This window comes from Acomys minous, assembly GCF_964271855.1.
Source record: "Acomys minous genome assembly, chromosome: 15".
NCBI classification, from domain to species: domain Eukaryota; kingdom Metazoa; phylum Chordata; class Mammalia; order Rodentia; family Muridae; genus Acomys; species Acomys minous.
In genome coordinates, this window is record NC_140497.1 from 74264601 (window position 1) to 74270915 (window position 6315).

The following is a 6315-nucleotide window of genomic DNA, read 5'->3' on the forward strand; positions in this document are numbered from 1 at the left end:
AATATAGGCACGTGCCAGCATGACTAGGCTTTACTTATTTTTAAAATAGCATCCTAATGTTCATATTACGTAGTGATTATTTCTTCTAATTTTACCGAAAATACCGAAAAGAGAATTTAAGCAACATATTTTATGTAACTCAAAACGTAAAAGATTATTTTACTGCCCAGTGGGCATTAAATGGGATTTGAATTTTTTTATTATTAAATCTTCGAATTGAATTAGTCATATGCCAAATGCTCAGTGGTCATTTTGTGCTCAGTAACTGCCATACTGGACAGGAAGGCCTAGTTAATACATGGATCCCATGTTTAGTATGCACTGTCTACCATGACATTCAGCTCACCCTAAGACAGCTGAGGCTAGAGAGCCACAGCAGGTGCCATGATGTTGCCGCGTGGAAACATCTCTAAGTTTCCTGTTCATTGTGTCTTGCATTGCATTGTTCTTTTGAGTAAAGTGAAAGAAGATCACCAGGTGTGGTGGCGCACGCCTTTAATCCCAGCACTCGGGAGGCAGAGGCAGGCGGATCGCTGTGAGTTCGAGGCCAGCCTGGTCTACAAAGCGAGTCCAGGACAACCAAGGCTACACAGAGAAACTCTGTCTTGAAAAATCAACCAAAAAAAAAAAAAAAGAAAAGAAAAGAAAAAAAAGATTAAACTATGGTTTTGTTTTAAAAATCCTTTGCTACTTTAATATGTATTTGCATATATATGTGTGTCTGTATGGGGCATGTGCACGTGAGTGCAAGTGCCTTCGGAGGCCAGCGTCAGCCAGGCACCAGGAGCTGGAGCTACAGGTGGTCCTGAGCCTCCAGTGTGAGAGCTTAGAATTGAACTCAGGTCCTCTAGAAGTGCAATGTACTCTCTTAACCACTGAGCCACCCCCTTCAGCCTCCTAAACTACATAATCCGCCCTTCCAACACTATTGACTTTTTGTTGTTATTTCTCAAGTTGGGCTATCTTCTGTTGTGTATTCCAGATCCCCCTAGTCCAAGTTTCCCCTTGAATTTAAAAGACTATCCCAGTCACTGGATCTAATTTCCATCTTTAAAAAAAAAAAATGAGGCCGGGTATGGTGGCACACACCTTTAATCCCAGCACTCGGGAGGCAGAGGCAGGCAGATCGCTGTGAGTGTGAGTTCGAGGCCAACCTGGTCTACAAAGTGAGTCCAGGATGGCCAAGGCTATACAGAGAAACCCTGTCTCGAAAAAAAAAAATGGATAATCTGTGCGTGTGGCCTACTGAGCTTTGTGTTTGTGTGATCAAACACCCTGACCAGAAGCAACCTGATTGGGAAGTTTTATTTCTGCTGAGAGGTCACAGTCTGTCACTGAGGAAAGCAGGGCAGGAAAGGAAGCGGGACCTGAAACAGAGGCCACAGAAGAATGCTGGCTACTGGCTGGCTCCTCGCTCACGGTTTCATACATCCCCAAACCACCTGCCTGGGGAATAGTTCTGCCCACAGTGGACTGGGCCCTCCTCACACCACGCAATAATCAAGACATACATGACCAGAGGCCAATCTGATAGATGCAGTTCTTTTGTTGAAGTTTCCTCTTACCAGATCGTGCTAGGTAGTGTCAATTTGACAAAAAACAACAACAAAACAAAACAAAAACCAACAACAACTAACCATGCAGTGTGATCCATTTGAACTTTTAGTAATGCTTTCAAATGCTTCCATTAAGGTAGACTTTAAAATGCCAGGGCCGAGGGTGTAGCACAGAGGCAGAGTACTCACGTTGTGTACCTGTAGGCTCTATGACTGGTCCCTAAAATTCCCAACATAGTTTTCAAACTTGAAGAGATTAATGCAGGCCATCTAAGTATAATGTTAATTCCTCATTCAGTAAGTCTCAGACATACATACTGACCCCCTCCACCTGACGGTGGTACCAAGGATATTTTCTTCAGTCCAGCTAGTGAAAAGTGGGCCAGAAATGGAAACTCTAACATTTCCGTTTATTAGAAACCAGCATGACCTAAGAGAATCCTGTTTTGAGTTTATAGAAGGCAGATGACTCATTCCCATGGGAGAGATTGCCAGAACTCTAAAATAACATGCCGCGACTGAAGACAGTGATGTGCAATCCCAGATCCTTAAACCTGGGGCAGCTTTGCACCTGCTGTTATTAAAAAAACAAAAAACAGAAACAAACAAAAAAAAACCCTGCAATCATTGCAGGGAGTGGCTATGAGTTATTGTTAAGACAGTAACACTATGATTTCCTTATAACATAGGACTTTCCCGAAAGTCAGAAAACCCTACATTACCGTGTATAAAGTGCCGGTCAGACCCTGAGTAAGAGCACAGAGAAGAAACAATAGAAGCTATAGGTAAATCATATAACCACGAAAGTCCAGTCAAGCCCTGGGAAGACCATGCATTTTATTGTTGCTGAAAAGAGCCCCAGAGAATGAATGTTGAATATAGCTTAATCTTCTGGTAATCTGACATAAGAAAACATTTTCAAAATCTGCTGAGAAGATAGCTCAGAGCTTAAGAGCATTGGCTGCTCTTCCAGAAGTCCTGAGTTTAATTCCCAGCAACCACATAGTGGCTCACAACCATCTATAATGAGATCTGGCGGGCAGGCAGAACATTGTATACACAATAAGTAAATATATCTTTTTTTGTTTGTTTTTCAAGACAGGATTTCTCTGTGCAGCCTTGGCTGTCCTAGACTTGCTTTGTAGACCAGGCTGGCCTCGAACTCACAGAGATCCACCTGCCTCTGCCTCCCGAGTGCTGGGATTAAAGGTGTGCGCCACCACACCCGGCATAAATATATCTTTTAAAAAACAAAAAACAAAACAAAACAAAAAACCCTGCATTCTGCTTATGCCATCTGGTATTTGGAATAGATCTGCCAGGGTTCACATTTATGAGCACCACTTCATGTTTGATGTGTGCTGCCCCAGATGTTACAGCATCAGTATGGGCTCAGAAACGAGGGACAATGTCACCACCATCTGATAATTCCCCTGCTCGAGAGAACCACTGTGAGTCATTGTCCCCTGCTGTGCCAGCATGCCAGAAGGGATGAAATAAAAACTGCAGCTCTGGGCAGAGCTGAAGTCGGCATGGAACTTCTGCTGTTAACAGAAGGCAACTTTAGTATCTGGAAGGCAGAGTGAGACAGCTTTTGGCTCCCGGTGATTGGAGATTGGAAAAGCTGTTTATTTTGCATGTATGCGTGTTCACACGTCAGTGGACACACACATGTATGCCTACGGAGGCCTGAAGTTATGAGTGTCTTCCTGGATTGCTCTGTCTATTGATTGATGCAGTCGGTCTTGAGGAGCCCAGAGCTTGCCAATTCTGGCTTGTTTAGTTAGCCAGCTTGCCCTGGGGGGAGCCCCTGTGCCTGCCTCCCAAGTGCTGGGACTACGGGAGCCCTGTCATGTCTGCCTGGCTTTTATGTGGGTTCCGGGATGTGAGCTCCAGGCCTCACAGTTACCAGGGAAACATTGGATGCATTGAGCCATGGCCCCCAACCCTGATAACCGGCTACCCAGAGTGGGATCTGCTGCACACCAGTTCATACTGGCACAGTGTCTGCGGTCTCTGGCTTGTTCCCGCCCTTAATGGACTGTGATCGGCTGGCTTACATCTTCTGTGTAGCTGGGCATGGTGGCACATGCCTTTAATCCCAGTACTCGGGAGGCAGAGGTAGCCGGATCACTGTGAGTTTGAGGCCAGCCTGGTCTACAAAGGGAGTCCAGGACAGCCACGGCTACACAGAGAAACCCTGTCTTGGAAGGGGGGAAAAAAAAGGAAAGAAAGAAAGAAAAAGAAAGAAAGAAAAATCTTCTGTGTATTCTCCTCTGTTAAGCTGTCAGTGTTTGCTAAGCTAAACGCGTTCATTCCACTTGGAAATCAGTTGAGTTTAAGCTACAGAGAATTTGGGCTGTTCCTCTTCCTGTTAATGCCTGGCTAGTGCTCTGGAGAGGGTCCAGGGTAGTTTCTCTGGTGCTGGATGCGGATGTCCTTCCAGTTCACTTTATCTCTTGGGTGGCCAGAGCTGATGGCTTGAGAAGAAAAAGGAAGGAAGGGGAAGAAGAGCCCAAGGTTTCTTCTCTAGGGACTGGCTGTACTGCGGCTGAGGAGGAGAACTTAAATTGACCACAAATTTCCTATGGCTGAGGCTGTAAGTGGCTTCTGGCTAGAAACTGCACAGGGGTCATAAAAGGAGGCTCTTTGGTCTGTAGATAGGCCTCTTTGCGGAGATCTCCAATAAGTTGGTGTAAACTTAGGCTTATTAGCCGTAGAAGGCTGATGACCCTGAGTCTGCTAACTTATTTGCGAATCTACAGAGAAATAAGAAGTAAGAGAGAGATAGAAAATAAACCACTCACACACGTATGTTCAAGAGAAGAGGATCAGGAGAAAAGGTGGATGAAGTCGGGCATCTTAACTTCAACGGAAGTTAAGCTGCTCAATTTTCTCCCAGCCACGTTTATTGTAGACCGTACTTCTGAGAAAAGGGAATTACCTCATAGTCAAAAGAGTACAATTAATCACAAAAACAGATGAATTCTAAAATATAACAGGTTACATGTTTTAAAGCTAAACATTTCTTATTTATGTATCCATTACATAAGTTCATGGTGAGTTCAGGATGACAAAGATCGTCAGGGTCTAAGGTTAATAGGGTCTGAAACTTACAAGAGTATACAACTTATCAGTTAGGACTGACCTGACTATACATTATCCAGCTATCTCTTAGTTCGTTGTGAGATCAGGACAATAATTTTATCTGTCTTTCATTCTAAGAAACAGAGTAAATTCCAATATATCTAGGTAGCTTCATTCCACTCATGTCATGAGAAGTTTAAACAAACCCTGCCTATATTTATGGTGAAAATGCCAGGATTCATGGTGCCATCTGCAGTGGAGGCTTATCTGAAGCCACAAATCTGCTGGTAGGCTATCCTTAGTGAGGCATCTGGAGGTCCACAAAGGTATTTATTGCAGCCATAAACTAACTTTAACTTTTAAAACTATTTGAGTCAAATCAGGAATTCCATAATCAGGGATTAATTTATCTGAATAACAAAAAGTACATCTTCAATAATATCCTCTAGGAAGTTTGCTCAATCAGAGCTGGTCAGTGCCCAGAAGATAACAATTCACACCAATGCTAGATGTATTTACTTTTGGTTTTATGAGACAGGGTTTCTCATTCTGTGTAATCTTAGCTATCCTGGACTCACTTTGTAGACCAAGCTGGCCTTAGACTCACAGTGATTCACCTACCTCTGCCTCCCTGGGTGCTGGGATTAAAGGCATTAGAGCCAGATTTTAGAGAGATGCTGCAAAGCACAATTGACAGGGTAGTCAGAGGTTGGAAGCAATTTTGGGATACATCACGATACAGACCTTGCAAATGTTGGATCACTTCCAGAGATCTCTCATGCCTCCTGGACTTTCCCAAATCAATGGCTCCTGAGAGCATGTCAGAGGCTGGAAGCAGTTTGGCAGTACCTCATGGTTTAAGACCTTGCAAACGCCAGATCACCTCCTAGACAGGCCACATGCCTAGTGAGCCCCCTTAACAGGGCGGCTCTTGGCACCTTCTGAATAGGTCTCTACCTTTTTGGAAGAAAAAATTATCAGCTATACAATAGTAGCCATTATTTGTTTTTCCTTTCTTAGCCTAGGTAAAGCACAGTACTTCAACATTGTTTCATCTATAGCCAGATAGTCTGTCTTGGGATGTTACTTCTTATGAAATCCACTGCCAAACCAATTATATTAGTTTGTAATTAACCTGTGCCAAAGCTGGTCACTTACTCTGTTTTTAATTCTGAAGGAAAGAAAAGGACATGAGCTTGAAAACAACTTACTTTAGAATTTTAGGTTAAGTTCAAAACGATGATATACCCAAACCCGGAACACAGGGCTGGAGTGATGGCTCAGTGGTTAAGAGTGCTGGCTGTTCTTGCTGCTTGGGGGACTCAGGTTCAATTCTAAGCACCCCCATAATGACTCTGACTCCAGTCCAAGTGCCCTCTTCCGGTCTCTGAAGGCACCGGCCACATACATGTTGCACAGACACACACGCAGGCAAAACACCCCTACTCATAAAGTGAAATGGAAAGCCTCTCCCGAACGCAGGAAGTGTTGGCATCCTATAACCTCCCTCACTGGCTAGACTGACCCTCTTTTCTGTGCCGCCTACACTCCTCAGGGAGTCTGCTGTTATCCGCATGTATTTATGTCAGGACAATGTGTAGTACAAAACAACTTCAGTGTCACCATAAGCTTCAGAGAGAGCATTTTCCTCCTAACAAAGGCAGCTCTATGC

At 44.0% G+C, this 6315-nt stretch overlaps 1 protein-coding gene across 5 annotated transcripts in view; it reads left to right on the plus strand.

Moving 5' to 3' along the window:
- The window catches only part of ART3 (ADP-ribosyltransferase 3 (inactive)), an 84249-nt gene that overhangs the window by 21367 nt on the left and 56567 nt on the right, over positions 1-6315 (plus strand). The window lies entirely within an intron of this gene.